We start from the raw sequence: 18,737 nt of genomic DNA, 5'->3' as shown, positions 1-18,737 counted from the left end.
TATCTCCTAGTTTGACTCTTTCTTAATGTAATTAGTTTGTATTTGAATTATATTCTTATGTTATGTTTTTCAGTATTTTAAGGGGTTTTAGTTTCTTCAGTTTCTTCTAGTACTTGTATTGTATCTTCAGTTAATGGAATGACGTGAATTCTCCACCAAATACTCTCTTGTATGGTATCAGAGCTTCTTCTTCTTTGTTTCTAACAAACCAAATAACCAATCAAAACAATCCCACCAACACTTCGAATCAAGCAATCACCACTGCCACTTCGGTAAATTCAACCACTCTTCACACTAATGAATTTCAATTGATTACCATAAAAATATCCACTCAAGCTCCACTTAAACTCACCACTAACAATTATGTTTCTTGAAAACTTCAGTTTCAAACTCTATTTCATTGGATACGATCTTTTAGGTTATGTAGATGGCTCCAAATCTTGTCCACCTGAAACTCTAATAGTAAATAATGCAATTGTTATGAAAATCAATGAATTCTAATATTTGTAAAATTTCACCAAGTAAAAAGTCCAGAAGCTAAATTCTCCAACCACCAAGAAATTTTTCTATAGCCACAAAACTACAAAGAAGATTAAGGAAAGTCCCCTTGTAAGGAAGGCCCACCACTAATAAATAAAAGCCAAATTTAACTAAAAAATTCAAGCCACCAAGTTTGACAATAATCTACAACAAGCCAATTTAATTCAACTGTCCAATAGCTTCAGTTTTCCTCAGTTCAACAACTCTTTGAACAATCCAATTAATAAATGTAGAAGCTGCAAAACAATAGTTAATAGACACAAACACAGAAAGTGATGAAATTAGAAAGCCAAGGCGTGACAATGAAGCACTGTCCTTAAAGAACAGATTCTGCCCCTTCTCGAATAAGTTTTCGGCTGCGTGAAGGAGTCTAAGACAATATGATCTTCTAGGATTCAATGGCGTTCCAACTGTAATGGCGCACTCCAAACTACAGTTGATTCTAACAATTGATTTAATTTGATCTTCCAGGTAAAGTGTGTAGCTTTAATGAAGATGGAGAGGATGATAAGAATTTTTTTTCCTTGCACACTCAAATCAGTCACAACAGCTGGCATTTTTATAGTCTTAAATGACAACAACCATCTCCTTGAATTTTGCCATGAATCAGTGCATGAACTGATTTAAAAACCAGATATCAAGCAACTAAGGTGATAAAACAAAGCCACAACCTATGACATGTAAATATGCTCAGCTTGAACAATTCAAATCAGTTTAAAACTGATTTTTCAATCCAAAGTAATGAATATATAAGCTTTGATCAAGTGGCTAGGAAATGGGCCAAGCCCGTGAAGGCTATATGTGCATTATTAATTTTTGTATTTTGAAATATCTCACAATTTCCAACAATCCCCCACATGTTTCAAAATACACATATGGCGCTTGTAAACACTTTAGCAGAAAATTAGAATTTAATGCTCATGAGTTGGTGCCTTTCGGGCTATGAACCAATCATTGAACAACTAATCGTATCTCATAGGAATTTTGTGAAACATATAATCTCTATGAACTAAAATTCCTATTTTGTGAGTTCGAGGATTAGAAGGTTGCACTAAATTCTCTCTAGGCATTGTTGTTTAGTAGTTTGGCACTTTAATGGCCTTGTGCCATCCTGGTTTTCATGAGTGCTCTAGAGATACCTGTCTAGCTCTCATAGGAATCGACCCAATTCCACACTCATATAGGTAAACCTCCATCAAGTGTGTCATGTAGTTTAGACATACCACCATACAGAAAGTAGGCTATAGAGTTCATTAAGAGCATAATAACTCAACCTAAATCACTCTAATTAGAAATTATCTCGCCATAGGGATGACTCAAATAATTAAATTGATAGTGCCATCAGACAACAAGTGATTTGTTATTACCCTTATGAACGTACTTTATGGGATCTCCAATCACATAAGTAGGGTGACCATCACTCTTGCCTTCTATTCTAGACAAGAGTCTCATCCTCTTCGACGTATTTACCACTAAACTTCTGTTTAGTGGTTTTGTCAGAGGGTAGGCCAAATCCGATGCTGACCTCACAAAATTTAGGCTCACTTTTGAGTGTTAAAAAATATATATTTATAAAGGAGAAAATCGTCATTTTACACTCCAAGTCTCACTAACATCCATACTTTTATGTATTTAAATCTCTTTTAATTTAATTATGTGTGTTTTATTATAACTATATATTTTATTTAAGTTAGGGGGCATCATGGTCATTTCACAATGAACAAGAGATCAGATAGCAAAACGAACATCAATTTTGAACTTAGGATAGTCAAAAACTTTAAGCAGAACGTAAAAGGATAAATGACATTATTCACATATACAGTATGATGATGTGGCATTGACCGATGACGTGGCACCGACCGATGATGTGGAGCATTCGATTGGACGAATAATGTGGCATTGACTGATGAGTTTGCATTGACTGATGATGTGTTGCCATCCTATTGGACTAAAATGATTATGTAGAGTTCACCGGTGATATGGCAGTATGTCAGTGGACCAAAAAACGTGCGTACGATACATGCATTATACTGAATGACATCCCTAATGATGTGTTCTATCCAATCATAACTTGCCACGTGGCACAATCCTGAGCGTCTAAATTGTTTTAATCTGATGGCCATGATTTACTCATTGTATTTGTAAAAAAAGGGCTCCCCCTTAATTCAATACCCATGAATTCATTTTTTAACACCATTTTTTATAATTCCTTCTCCATCTTGTATTTTTTACATATTTTAATAAATTTTCATTTTACCCCTAGTTCAATTATGAGTAGCTAATTTTTCTTTCAAGTTTGGGTTGAAGGTGAAATCTAACACATTCCATGGGCTTTATTTGGTAAATTTACTTTCTCTTCCCTTCTGATTTTTGTGGATGTTTTGACGTTTTGTCGATGGATAATAATAATCTTGTCTAGATACTGCATTGGTATAACCGGCTCCCTAGTGCAAGATTATTACTATTTGACACGACAAGCCCTTAGCACCATATTGATTAGAGTGTGGTTCATGAGGAGTGAAAACCCCCCTCATGATTTAATTGGCACTAATAAGGAATATTAAGCCCATGGTGCATGTTGGTGCAGATCCAGATACCTAAATGCTTCATTTTAATATATTTCACTTCAATTTATTCACATCATTTTAATTTAAATTTTAGGATAATCTAAATCACTTCCACAACAAATCCAATCACTCACTTAAAAAATTAATTCTACACATAATTAAAATTCACCTTCTCGTATGATCGACACTCGTCACCATTGATCTATTCTACAATAGATTCGTGTACTTGCGAGTTCAATAAAATTAACACAACAAGTTTTTGGCCCTGTTGCTGGGAGGTAAGTTATTTTAATTCATAGAATTAATTTTGGTAAATAATTTATTTTAGTTGTTTTCTTGTAATTTTTTTCTTATTTAGAAAAAGAAAAAAAATGAATCTGCATTTTGAGGTAAGAATTTCTTTTATTTTTCTTCTCTTTAGATTTCTGTAATTTAATTTTAAAGTTATTTTTCTTCGTAATTTTTCGTTTATCTTATGAATTTATTTTAATTTTAGTTAATTTATTTCACGTATTTTTTTAAGTGTGTTTTCAAAGTAAGGTTATAACAGCATGATCAGGTTAGTATCATAATTTCTCCTTCTTCTTTATTTTTATTTATTTTGTTCTCATTTTTTGTGTTCTTTACATTCATGGTCGAAGGTCACAATTACCTAATCTTGACCTCATAGACTTTGAACTCGAAAAAATACTTCGCACACACAAACAAGTTGCAATAAAAAAATAAAATTGAAATGGATTTGCAATAACAACAACAACAACAACAACCACAAGAGAGGCCATTTAAGGATTATTTTAGTCCTTTTTCTAATTTGAGCACATCATGTAAAATATACCCAAATATAGTTGCTAAGAGTTTTGAGTTAAAACCTAGTATGCTAAATTGTCTCCCAACATTCTATAGCCTAGAAAATGAAGACTCATATAATCATCTGAATGATTTTCATGCTGTTTGTCAAACTTTTAAATATGAGAATTTTTTAGATGATGATGTTAAACTTATATTATTCCCATTTTCTTTAAAGGATAGAATTCATTCATGATTCAATACATTACCTGCGAATAACATTACATTATGGGAATAAATGGTAACAAAATTTTTGAATAAATACTTCGCAGTGCATAAAATCAATGCTATTCGCAAGGAAATCTCAGATTTTACCCAGAGAGAAGACGAACAGTTTTTCTAAGCATGGGAGCGATTCAATGGGCTACTCTTAAAGTGTCCACATCATAGGTATGAGAAATGGCACCAATGCCAATATTTTTTGGAGGGATTATTACCGCATGTGTAAGAATGGCTAATGGCAACAAGTGGAGGAGAGCTAATGTCAAAAAGTACATTAGAGATTTGGGATTTGTTCCTACGACAAGCAGATAATTATCAACAACGGAGTCGATTACTCAAGAATACTAAAAGAATTCAGGGAGTGAATGAGGTTTACATTGGCGAGTCAAGTTCGAAAATTAAAGAAGTCAAAAAGCTAGTTGAAGGTCTTTCTTGACAAATAGCATCGGTAATGACTGTTAAATCAACAAAACCACATGACCATGACTCATACTCAGATCAAGCTATTGTCATAGGTGTAATGAGAAAGCCATCAAACTACAACCTTTACTCCAACACATATAATCATGGATGGAGAGACCATCCCAATTTTTTATGGTCTAAAGGATTCCAATAGAATAGACCAGCAGCTCCAGCTCCACCAATGCAACTAATTCCTCAAGTTCCTCAAGCCTCTCAGCCACCATTTAGACCATACAATCAGAACCCGAATTACTCTCAACCCAAACCATGGAAGGATGCATTCCAAAATTTCAAGAATCTTACTCACTCCACAATCAAGTACCAGAACCGCACTATTGATGAACTACGAAATGAGATGAGTGCAGGCTTTAGCTCACAAGCCCAATCAGTTTCAAACCTCGAGAAGATGGTGGGACAACTTGCCTCTTCAGTTCAAACTTTGGCAATGACTGTTGAGAAAGGTAAATTCCCAAGTCAGCTAGTGCCTAATCCTGAAAGAGTGCATGAACCAAGTACCAGTTCACCACAATAGCATGGAGAGGTCAAAGCCATCATGACCTTGCAAAAAGGAAAAGAAGTCGACAACAAAGTGGAGATGCCAGTGACAAAAACAACTCAAATTGTACATATGAATGCTAAGGACTCACTATCGGAGGAGAAAGAAGAAATCAACCCACGAGAAGATGTTCCTAAAGCTCCATTTCCTCAAAGGTTAGCTAACGGAAAGAATGAAAAATCCACAGGTGAGATTTTTTAGATCTTCAAATAAGTAAGTGTTAACATTTCTTTACTTGATGCTATAAAACAAGTGTTATTTTATGCTAAGTTTCTTAAAGACCTTTGTACTAAAAAAAAAAACATTCACGTTCAAAAGAAGGTCTTTTCAACAGAAAACGTTAGTTCTATACTCCAACACAAAATTCCTCTAAAATACAAAGACCTAGGCTCCCCCATTATCTTATGTAGTATAGGGAACCACATAATTGATAATGCTTTGTTGGATTTAGGAGCTAGTGTAAATTTGTTACTCTACTCAGTATTTGTAAAATTTAGACTAAGAGAATTACAAACAACTCCAGTAGTGTTACAACTTGCAAATCGGTCCACGAAAATACCTCATGATATTGTGGAGGACGTGCTTATTCAGATAGATAAGTTTTATTTTCCTGTTGATTTCATTGTAATTGACACTCAACTAGACTAGGATTCAAGGAAGCACATCCCCATTATCCTAAGTCGACTTTTCTTAGCAACTATCGATGCTCACATTCAATGTAGGACTGGAAATATGCAGTTGTCCTTTGGCAACATAACTATGGAGCTAAATATCTTCAACATTACCAAACAATCTCACAATACAGATGATGGAATTGTTGATGTGGATTTAGTAGAAGAAATAATTAATAATACTTTTCTTTCAAACCTTAGTGATGACCCTTTATAAACATGTTTAACTCATTTTGATTTGAATTTTGATATTGATAGATCAGTCGATGAAGTCAACGCCTTACTTGATTCAACACCATCCATGGACACTAATAAATAGAAGTCAAGAGTTGAACAACTAGCACTATCAGAGAAGAAACTCAGCCCATCATCATAATCACCACTAAAATTTGAGCTCAAAGCATTACCTAACACTTTAGAATATGCATTCTTGGATGAAGAAAGCACTCTGCCAGTAATCATCTCATCATCCCTAAATGATGAACAAAAAAGTAAGTTGTTGGAAGTTTTAAAAGAGCACAAAGCAGCATTAGGATGGAACATAGGCGACATAAAATATATAAACCCAATAGACTGCTGCATTACATTCACCTTGATGAAAATTCTAAACCTACTAGGAAAATGCAACATCGGTTAAAACCTAACAAGAAACAAGTTGTTAGAATTGAAGTCCTAAAACTATTAGACGCAGGCATCATTCAGTCCTATGCAAGTTGTCCCCAAAACGTCAGGAGTCACAGTAGTTACCAATGCTGATAATGAATTGATACCCATTAGAGTGACTACAGGGTGGAGTGTATGCATTGATTATAGAAAGTTGAATTTTGTCACATGTAAAGACTATTTTCCTTTACCATTTATCGATCAAATACTTGATAGATTAGCAGGTCATAATTTTTTTTACTTTCTAGATGGTTACTCAGGATATAATCAGATTCCCATAGCACTAAAAGATCAAGAGAATACCACTTTCACTTGTCCTTTTGGCACTTTTGCATATAGGAGAATGCTATTTGGATTATGTAATGCACCTGCTACATTTCAACGATGCATGTTAAACATTTTTTCTAATATGGTTAAATGATTCCTTGAAGTCTTTATGGATGACTTTTCTATTTTTAGTGATTCATTCGATCAATGTTTACATCATCTAATACTAGTTCTGTAAAGATGTATAGAGAAGAACTTGATCTTAAATTGAGAGAAGTGTCATTTTATGGTAAAATAAGGTATTGTTCTTGATCACATCATTTCGAGCAAAGGTACTGAGGTTAATAAGGCCTAGGTGGATCTCATTTCCAATCTTCCTTCACCTAAAACAGTCAGAGAAGTAAGATTTTTCCTTGGGCATGCTGATTTTCATAGACGTTTCATTAAAGATTTTAGCAAAGTTTTTAGACTCTTATGCAATCTACTTGCTAAGGATGTACCTTTTGTCTTTAATGATTCATGTCTTGTGGCATTTAAAAAACTAAAACAGTTGTTGACATCATCACCCATCATTTAGCCCTCAAACTGGAACTTACCATTTGAGCTCATATGTGATGCATCTGATTATGTAGTAGGAGCAATATTAAGACAAAGAGTTGATCGAATTCCCTATTTTATTTACTATGCTAGTATGACATTGAATGATGTATAGTTGAACTATTCAACCACTGAAAAAGAAATGCTAGCAGTAGTGTTTACATTAGAGAAATTTCGATCTTATCTCATTGGTTGTAAAATAATTGTATCTACAGATCATATTGTTCTTAAATATCTTCTCACAAAGAAAGATGCAAAAGCTAGACTAATTCGTTGGTTGTTACTTTTGCATAATTTAACTTGGAATTCAAAGATAAGAAAGACACGGAACATGTTGTGGTCACTATTTGGCACGATAAGCCCTTAGCACCATATTGATTAGAGTGTGGTTCATAAGGAGTGGAAACTCCCCTCATGATTAATTGGCACTAATAAAGAATATTAAGCCCATGGTGCATGTTGATGCAGATCCAGATATCTAAGCATTTCATATTAATAGATTTCACTTCAATTTATTCCTGCAATTTTAATTTTAATTTTAAGATAATCTAAATCACTTACACCACAAATCCAATCACCCACTTAGAAAATTAATTCTACACATAATTAAAATCCACCTCCTCGTGGGATCGACACTCATCACTATTGATTTATTCTATAATAGATTCGTGCACTTGCGAGTTCAATAAAATTTGCACAACACTCACTACCTTAGATTCTAACAGTTGTTTTACAATATTGTGTTTTAGACGTATGTGTTTGCTTTTCCCATTATAAACCTTACTTTTTGCCTTAACAATAGGCGCATGACAATCACAGTGTATAGACACTGAAGTAAGAGGGTGAGCAAAAATGAGAAGATCTGCCAAAAGGTTTCTTAACCACTCAGGCTCAATACATGCCTTTTTTAAGGCAATTAGCTCAGACTTCATGGTAGAACGAGCTATACATGTTTGCTTGGAGGATTTCCAAGACACAACGCCTCCACCTAAAGTAAATATATAACCACTAGTGGATTTGATTTCATCGGACCCTAAAATCCAATTTGCATCGCTATACCCTTCTAACACTGATGGAGCATTGTCATAATTAAGTCCATAATCAATGTTGTCTCTCAAATGCCTTGCAAGTCTATCTATGGCAGCCCAATGATCCTTACTCGAATTTTGAGTATATCTACTCAATCTGCCTACAGCATAAGTAATGTTAGGTCTTGTACTATTCATTAAGTTCATTAGGCTACCAATGATTTGGGCTATCTTAATTGATTAATACTATGATCTAGATTTTTCTTAAGGTGGGTATTTGCATCGTAGGGTGTAGAGACTGATTTTCCATTATAATACCCAAACCTTTTCAACATTTTCTCAACATAGTGTTCCTGTGATAACTTAAGACCATCACTAGTGAACTCGTAAGTGCACGAATCTATTGTAGAATAGATTAATGGTGACGAGTGTCGATCTCACGAGAAGGTGGATTTTAATTATATGGAGAATTAATTTTCTATGAGGGTGGTTGGATTTATGGTGGAAGTGATTTAGATTATCCTAAAATTCAAATTAAAATGACGGGAATAAATCGAAGTGAAAATCTATTAAAATGACGTACTTGGATATCTGGATCTGCATCAACATGCACCATGGGCGAAACATTTCTTATTAATGCTAATTAAATTATGAGGGGGATTTCCACATTTCATGAACCACACTCTAATCAATATGGTGTTAAGGGCTTATCGTGCCAAATAATAATAACCTTGTACTAGGGAGTCGGTGAAACCATGGCCGTATCTAGACAAGATTATTACTATTTGTCGACGAAAAGTCATAACATTCACAATAATTAGAGGTGAAGAGAAAGTAAATGTACCAAATAAAGCCCATGAAACATGTTGAGACTTCACCTTCAACCCAAGCTTGAAAGAAAATTAGCTACTCATAATTGAATTAGGGGCAAAATGAAAATTTATTAAAATACATAGAAAATACAAGATGGAGAAGGAATTATAGAAAATTGAACTAAAACATAAATTCAGGGATGCCAAATTAAGGGGGAGAGCCCCCTTTTTATAGATGTACTGAGTAAATCATGGTCATCGAATTAAAAACATTTGAACGCTCAGGATTGCGCCATGTCATCAGTCAACAATACACGGTTTGATTACGCGGTTTGAATAGTAATACGGTTTGACCACGCGGTTTAAACAGTCAAGCGGCTTAAATAGCGACGCAGTTTGGTTGTAAATAATCCCGTGAATATGTACACACAATTTTTGGTCCACTGACATGCTGCCACGTCACCGATCAACAGTACATAAGAATTTTAGTCCAATAGGATCGTGACACCTCATCAGTCAATGTCACATCATCGGTCAATACCACGTTATCGTTCCGTATATGTGAACAGTGTCATGAACAGTAAACTTCCCTTAATAAAGGACATAGGCTCACCGACCGAAACAACAAGGATGAACAAAGGAAGGAGCGCCGCTTGCACCCAATCAGTGGTCATAGGCCAGCCAAGGTCGGGTGAGGCCGGAGTATCGAATTACCTACCTGCTGATGAAGAAGCAGTGCACGCAGAAAGTGACCACGCTAGTACCAATATAGGCTAAAAAGCTTTAGGATGCAAGCACGTCCTATTTGTAAAGTAGTCCTGGCCCTGGGAGTTTCAATCATGGAAGGATACACATCCCAAACATAGAACATGGACAGTACCGTACATATGAACAATGTCATTTTTCCTTTTATGCTCCTCCTAAGGTTTTCGACTGTCCTAAGTTTAAAAGTGATGTCCGTTTTGTTGTCTGATCTCTCGTTTATTGTCAAATGACCATGATGCCCCTAAAATACATAAAATACTTAATTAAAATAAAACACACATAATTAAATCATACGAGACTTAAATACATAAAAGAAAGAGTGTTAGTAAGACTTGAAATGTAAAATGACGATTTTTTCATTTATAAATATACACTTTCTAACACTCAACAACTAGTCTTAGTGATTTTTATGCTTAATATAACATCTGCTTCTCCCATATCCTTCATATCGAAGTTAGAAGCAAGCATCCTTTTAGTCTCATTTATCGTTCCTAAATTGAGACTTAGGATGAGCATGTCGTCAATATAGAGACAAATGACCACATAAGTAGTAGTGTCAATGGATTTAAAATAGATACATTTATATGAATCATTAATCACATATCCATTTGATACTAATACTTGATCAAATTTCTCATGTCATTGTTTTGGTGCCTATTTTAAGCCATATAATGACTTAACTAACTTACATACCTTATGCTCAGCGGCTGATACTATACAACCCTCAGGTTGACTCGTGTAGATTTCTTCATCGAGAACTCCCTTTAAAAAGGCAGTTTTAACATCCATTTGATGAATATATAAATTATAAATTTCAGCAAGTGCAATTAAAACTCTAATGGATTTAATTCAATTGTCTAGTAGCTTTACTTTTCCTCAGTAGCTTCACTTTTCCTTAGTTCAACAACTCTTTGAACAATCCAATTAATAAATGTAGACGCTACAAAACAATAGTTAATAGACACAAACACAGAAAGTGATGAAATTAGAAAGCCAAGGCGTGCCAATAAAGCATTGTCCTTAAAGAACAAATTATGCCCCTTCTCGGATAATTTTCTGGGTGTGTAAAAGAGTTGAAGACAGTCTGATCTTTCAGGATTCAATGGCATTCCAGTGGTAATGGCGCACTCCAAATTACAATTAATTCTAACAGCTGATTTAATTTGATTTTCTAGGTAAAGTGTGTAGCTTTAATGAAGATGAAGAGGATGATAAGAATTATTTTTTTCCTTGCACACTCAAATCAGTCACAGCAGCTGGCTTTTAATAGCCTTGAATTACAACAGTCATCTCCTTGATTTTTGGCATGAACCAGTGCATGAACTGATTTAAAAACCGGATATCAAGCAACTAAGGTGTTAAAACAAAGCCACGCCCTCTGACATGTAGATATGCTTAGTTTGAACAATTCAAAACAGTTTAAAACTAATTTTTCAATCCAAAGTAATGAATATATAAGCTTTCATCCAGTGGCTAGGAAATGGCCCAAGCCCGTGAAAGCTATATGTGCATTATTAATTTTTGTATTTTGAAATACTTCACAATTTCCAGCAAAATGCAACAACACCTAACTCCAGCCTACAATATTTGGATTCGTCAAGATCAGCTCATCCTAAATGCCCTTGTTGGCTTTCTCTCTCCCACAATTATTCCTTTTGCTGCCAGAGCCAAGACTTCACAGGAAGCATGGTCCATACTTGCCAATACCTATGCCACACCCTCTCGTGGAAGGATTAAGCAAGTAAAAAATATTCTAAAAAATTAAACCAAAAGTGCCTCAAATATTACTGACTTTCTTCAATCTGTTAAATCTCATTCAGATGAAGTTAACCTCCATGCTAATTGCCCCGCAACAAGTCTGATTTAGTTTTTAAAATATTGGTAACTTTGTACTCTTCTTTTATTTAACATGTTTATTAATTATCATGATTGATGGTTCTCTAGGGGGGGATTATTAAAACCATAACTAAATTGCTTCTAATTTTATTGTGCTAATAAGTAATAATCCCACCCTATATATTTAATAGGACCCCCGATATAAGAGTGAGAGAGAGATAGAGTGCAAGGCACAAACACACACATATATAGAAATTCTCAGATGCAGGGCGTCAAAATTATTTTTTTTTCATGCGAACATACCATTAAATCATATGGTTTAATAGTGCATATGCATTAACTCTATTAAACCATATGATTTAATAACATGTGTGTGTGTGTTTCAATCAGAAATTTTAAAATACAGAAAAGTCTGAGAAAATGCATAAATCGTGCAATTTGAGCACTTTAAGTTTTAAACTTTTAAACCCCATTGTTTTAAAGCTTTCCACGACTTTTTCCACACTTTAAGATCCTGAACCAAAAAATATGTGTATATATATATATATATATCTGGGATTCTCGGATTGGAACAGTGCTCGAGAATCATTTAGGGTTGTTGGATTAAAATCTAATGGCCCCCAAAATTCTTTTTCTTTTTTCTGGTTGGTTGCACATGGTGGGCTCCACCATGTGCAGCCAATAAATAGTTCCGGGATACTGTTCCAATTTGAGATTCTCGGACTAGAACAACATATATATATATATATATATATATATATATATATATATATATATATATATATATATAGGATATTATCATTTTCCCACCAAAGGTATTCTGACACATCATGTTAGTACCATGGTTTGGTAAAACTATGATTTTACCACTAAATGTTTAAACTGTTAACATTTTTCCACCATTCCGTTAACTGAATAAAAATTATGCTGAGGTCATAAGGGTATTTTGGACATATCACGTGAGGTGAAAACGTTGCGTTTTGCAATTGTAAAGAAAGCGGGCAATTTGGACATGGAGCCCTAGAAATCGAAATCAACCCCCCTCTCTCTCGATTCTTCTTCCATCTCTGCCCTCTCTCGCTCATTGTAACTGACGCATATCTCTCTCACTCTCGTAGCAGTGTTCTTCCATCTCTACTGTCTTCTACTCTGTCCATTGTAAGTAGGATTACTACTTGGTTATTGTTAATGAAGTTTTACCATTTTATTTGTAATCATCAAGCTTACATGCATTTGCCGTTTTGCTGTAATTTTGGTTATTAGGCATAATTTTGGTTATTGTTCGTTACTTTTTACCGAATTAAATTGGTTTGAGTTGTGATTAGCACTTGAATTTAATAGATTAGGATTATTAGTTGCCTACTGTTAATTAATTTTTGCTTACTGTTAATTAATTTTTTATTTGTAACCATCAAGCTTACATGCATTTGCCGTTTTGCTGAAATTTTGGTTATTGGCCATAATTTTAGTTATTTTTCATTACTTTTTACCTAATTAAATTGCTTTGAGTTATCCTGTAATTTCAATTATTCAAAATGTTTCCTCGTTTTTAATCTTGTAGATGATGTTACCATTACAACTACATTTACTTTACAAAGGTGAAAGACATCGTATAGGGTTGATTGAACCTGAAGAATATACCCTGCAGTAGATGAAGAATGAAGCATTGAAGATTACCAGGGAGAATGGGTTGACGACTCCTGAAAGTGTGCAGTTATCGGTTACCAACCCAAGGAACAAGCTTTCGATTATTGTAGATTATGAGGCAGTCTTGCAGGCTCAGTTCGCTGCACATGATTCAATGGAAGTGGCAGTGTTTGAAGCCACAATTTTGCCAACCCTACGTCTTGATTTACCACTTTGTGGGGGTATTACAAGCGATGCTACATAATTGTGGAGTGCAGTTATCTGCAGAGCAAATTACATGGGTGAATGATGGTGGAAATGAACCACCACCTAGGACTAGAGGCATACAGGGGCCACCAACAGAGCTGAACGAGAATGATGGACATGAGAATGATGATGATGATGTAGTATATTCAACTTATGGGAGTCGTATAGATGACACTGATGATGATGATGCTGATGACGATGACCAAAGTGAAGATAATGGTGCAGATATTATGGATGATGCTAAGGGTTCTAGTTCTGACGATGAAACAGCTGAAGTAGATCCTTAGTTGTTAGCAGACACATCAAATTCATATTATGATTTGGGTACCACTCAGTTGAAGGATTATATTGAAGTGCATGTATATAAGCCAGGGCGTAATGGTAAACATAGGCTGATGTTAAGAGATGTATTTAATGATGTTGAGCATTTTAGATATGTGTTAGGTAAAGTGATGGTGGATAAAGGCTTTGAAATTACAAAGGTGTACAATGAACCTAGGAGATTTTACAAAAAATGCAAGATTAGTGAGTGTCCATGGTATGTGATGGGAGGTAAAATAAGGGGCAAGGGTGGATTTGCAATCAAAGAGTTGCAAAAGAAGCATGAATGTAGACAGACTAGAAAGTCAGTGGCTGTGAACAGTAAATGGATAGCAAAGAAAATTAAGAGTAAAGTTGCTGTAGATCCTCATGTGAAGATTTCTGTTCTTTGTAAGTTTATGCTGGAGACTTATGGTGTGCGGATAGGGGATTTAAAACTATATAGGGCTAGAGAGAGGGCAAGAAAAGACATTAATGGAGATCATGCGATGGGATACGAAGATTTGTTTCAATATGCTGCAGTGATTCACAAGTATGATCCTGGTGCAATTTGTAAAGTTCTTTGTGATGTTGTAACTAGGCTTGAGAGAGTGCTCTTTCAGAGATTCTTTATAGCATTTCCAGCTCAAAAAAATGCCCTTAATAATGGCTGTAGGCCATATATCGGGCTAAAAATCAAAATATGGTGGAGTTCTATTAGCCGCTGTGGGTATGGATGCTAATAATGGAATGGTCCCATTAGCATTAGCAGTGTGTGAGATAGAGAATACTGAAACCTGGTCGTGGTTTTTAGAAATTCTGCATTCGTATTTTGATAATGGCTTAGAGCAAATTACATTTTGCTCAGATAGGCAAAAGGGTTTGTTAGGGGCCATTGAGATAACATGGCCTACTGCATATCACAAACCATGTGCTAGGCACATATATGCTAACTTCTGCAAAGAACATCCTGGTGTTAGTTTGAGAAATCTGTTTTGGAGGGCTATCAGTAGCACTAACAAGTTTGATTACGCTATTGCAATGGAAAAGCTCAAAAAAGAGAAGTTAGAGGCATGGCAGTGGCTGGAGACTGAGCTTGCTGGGTTTACTTGGTCAAGACATGAGTATGACAAGAATTGTAAGGTAGACCGTACAACTAACAACACTTCAAGGTATTTTAATAATTGGATATTACCCCATAGAGAGAAGCCTTGCTTGACCATGCTTAAAGAAATTAGATGCATGTTCATGACACTCTTCACAGAAAGGAAAAAAGAAGCACAATCTTGGACCAACATTCCACCTAGAGTGAAAAAAGAATTGGATGCTACATATGAATGTGGAAGCAAAATGAATATAATGGCTTCTGGGGATCTTCACTTTCAAGTATAATTCTAACTTATGTTCCTTATAATTATTTTTTTCCTGAACCCGAATGTTTGTTAGGTTAATCAATTTTTTTTCCTCAACCTTATAATTATTATTTAATCATTATGTAATTTTTGTTAAGTTAAAGACAAGGGTTATTATCCAGCAAGGAGGTTCATAGTCGATCTCATGAGCAGGTCCTGTGATTGTGGTTATTGGGACCTAGCTGGAATCCCCTATACTCATGCTATGGCTGCAATTAGTCATGCTAGACACACGGTAACAGAGTATCTACCAAAATACATCAGCAAAGAGGCGTACTTGAACACATATGCAATGATGTTCAAGCCAAATCCCTGATAAAGTTACATGGGACCCTTGTGATAGGCCCAAGCTCTTTCCACATGAGATTACCAAGAAGACTGGAAGACCAAAAAAGTCAAGGAAAAGGGCAGCCACTGAGCCAATAAAAAAAAACAGATCATTTTATATCTGCTGCTCCTTTTGTGGTGGGATGAACCACAATGTCAGGAAATGTCCATTAAGGCCATCAATAGCAAGAGAATTAAGAGCCCCGCAGGTAACAGCCACTGAACCTAATGTTTTAATTGTTTTTATGTGTATTGAAATTAATTTTTTATTGTTATCTATGTAATTTTAAATAGGGAGTTAGTGGGCCGGGAGAAAGTTCTAATGCAGCACGTACTTCAAAGAGGACAAAGAAAGTGGTAATTCGTTTATTGTTATTCATTGAGTAATTTTTAGTTTGTTATAAATATTGATGATTTGATTATTTATATATTTCAATTTAAATAGGCTGTAGGTGGTTTACAAGAGAGCTTTATTGCTCATAGAGGAAGAGGAGGTACTGGTAATAGAGGAAGAGGAGGGAATAGAGGCCGAAGGGGCCAAGGGGGTAATAGAGCAAGAGCAAGAGGTGATGGAGTAAGAGGACGTAACAGAGGTATGTTATTGTTTCAAAATAATGTTTGATGTCTACAAGTAGCTATTGCTGGTCTTAGATAATGAGGTAATAATTTTTTTGTCCAGGCCAATATGAAGCTAATAATGTTTCCCCGAATCCAACTCAAGGCTCACAAGCTTCACAGATATTAGATGTTGTATGAAATATTACCATTAAGGTGCTGTTATGTATTTTAGATGCACAAAACTTTATATTAGTGCATTAAGTTGCTGTTATGTATTTTAGATGCACAAACTTTATATTAGTGCATTAAGTTGCTGTTATGTATTTTGGATGCACAAACTTTATATTAGTGCATTAAGTTGCTGTTATGTTTTTGGAATCCACAAACTGTTTTGATTACTTTCCAGTTGCAATGATTGATTGCTACAATATTTTTTCATATTTATTACATTACTTCCTCATAAATAAGCCTATCACAATGCCACAAATAAAAACTATGATCAATTTCAATTTCACTTCAATGCATCGTAGTCGTTCACTTATCTTCATCACATCTTCATTTAGGTTCATGCCATGACCGGATGTAATGTTACACATTTCCATATCTTCTTTTGCTGCCCATTGCCAAAAATCACACTTTTTAAACTTGCATGTCCAAAAGAGCTTATTAGGGTTTTCCGAGGTTGTAGATACCATCGCACATGCCTGCACTCCACAATTGCAGTATTTAGGGTAGCAGGTAACTTCAGCATATTTCTTAGCTCGAACCCTGGTATTAACACTTAAGTTACCACTGGAGGCCATTGTTTTGTTTGAATTTATGTGTAAGAAGGCTGAAACTATGTTTAGTTTTGAGTGGAGATTAAGAAGAGCTGGATTTTTTGAGCTTGGATGAAATGTAGTGTTTACAGTGGCTTATTGTTGCTGTCTTTGAATGATAAAGTATGTTTGGTTTTGCTGTCTTTAAGCTGGGCATGTCATTTTCTGGGTTGCTGGGGCTCAAATGGGGTTGCTAGTTGGGGTTGAAATGGCCTGATTGCTAGTAATAAAATGAGCTTGCTGGTGTTTAAAAATGGCTTGGGCTTGTTGGTGCAGTGGTATTAAAATGTTTACTGTGGCTTGTAGTTGTGCGTTAAAAATTGAGTTGCTGGGTTGCCATTTTCTTTCTTTTTCAGCTGGGTTGTTGGTGCTCAAATGGGGTTGCTGGCCTTTGATTTGGGGTTGCTGGTTGCTGGTTGAAATGGCAACCAGTAGCAGCTCTTATAAGCATAAAAGTAGCGATTATTTGAATGTAACGGCTACTTTTGGGGTTATTTTTGTAATTTAATCATCACTTGCTGCTGTTCATTCTGAAAGGGCAAAATCGTCTTTTATGCTCCAGAGGTAAAATTGACCTTTTAAGAATTTTCCGTTAAATATTAACTGAGTTTTAACGGAATGGTGGGAAAATGCTAACAATTTAAACGTTTGGTGGTAAAATGATAGTTTTACCAAACCATGGTACTGACATGATGTGTCAGAATACCTTTGGTGGGAAAATGATAATATCCCTATATATATATATTGCATGAATTTTCACAATATTGATAATGAGTTTTTTAATTATTCATTGGATTTAAGGGTGATGACCTCCACCTTAATTTCAATTAAGAAAAAAGAACACCTACTCTCCAAAGTTTGGGGAAATAGTAACAAAAACCCCCAAGTTTTCAATAAGGGACACCCAAAACTCCCTTTTTGACCATAATGTGCTTGGACTCTATAAACTCAAAAAATTGACCTCAAAATTTTATAATAAATAGAAATATGACATTAAAATAAATGCAATAATATATTCATTTTACAAATAATTTTAATATTTAATTTTTTATATTTTACAATCTATTAGACGAATTTATTATATCAAAGTAATATTTAATAATAAATAGAAACATAATATTAAAATAAATAAATAAAAATTAAAATTACTTTGAATATTATGTAAAAAATATTTTTAATATCATCAGTAGAGAGATATTTTGTTAATTGTAAATCTATTTAACTCAAAGATTTATTTAAAATCTTTATAATAAATACGAATATGATATTAAAATAAATATAATAACTGAAAATTTTAATATTATTTTAAATGTTAAAAATAATTTAATTTATTAGTCCATTAGATAGATTATATTATTTATATTAAATTTTTATTAATTAAAAACTTTAAAGTATTTTTTTAATCACTGTATTCAAAGGGTACTATAATTAAAAATGGGTTTTGGTGTTGTTTTTTGAAAATTTGAGAGTTTTTGTGACCATGTCTCCATACTTTTAGAGTGCAAGTGTCCTTTTCCCTTTAATTAATTGAAATTTACTAGTTATATGAATAATTGGTAACTGCCTTATCGTTTTTGTCTTTTGAAAGAAAATTATT

At 34.5% G+C, this 18,737-nt stretch overlaps 1 non-coding gene across 1 annotated transcript; it reads right to left on the bottom strand.

Moving 5' to 3' along the window:
* Nucleotides 1–4,238: 4,238 nt before the first annotated feature.
* LOC112497424 (small nucleolar RNA R71) lies at nt 4,239–4,346 on the bottom strand. The gene has a single exon (XR_003064220.1). It is a non-coding gene; the product is annotated as a small nucleolar RNA R71 (small nucleolar RNA).
* Nucleotides 4,347–18,737: the final 14,391 nt, after the last annotated feature.

This window comes from Citrus sinensis, chromosome 2 (assembly GCF_022201045.2).
Source record: "Citrus sinensis cultivar Valencia sweet orange chromosome 2, DVS_A1.0, whole genome shotgun sequence".
NCBI lineage: Eukaryota > Viridiplantae > Streptophyta > Magnoliopsida > Sapindales > Rutaceae > Citrus > Citrus sinensis.
The sequence above is the reverse complement of the archived record's forward strand: the minus strand, read 5'-3'. Positions and strand labels throughout refer to the sequence as shown.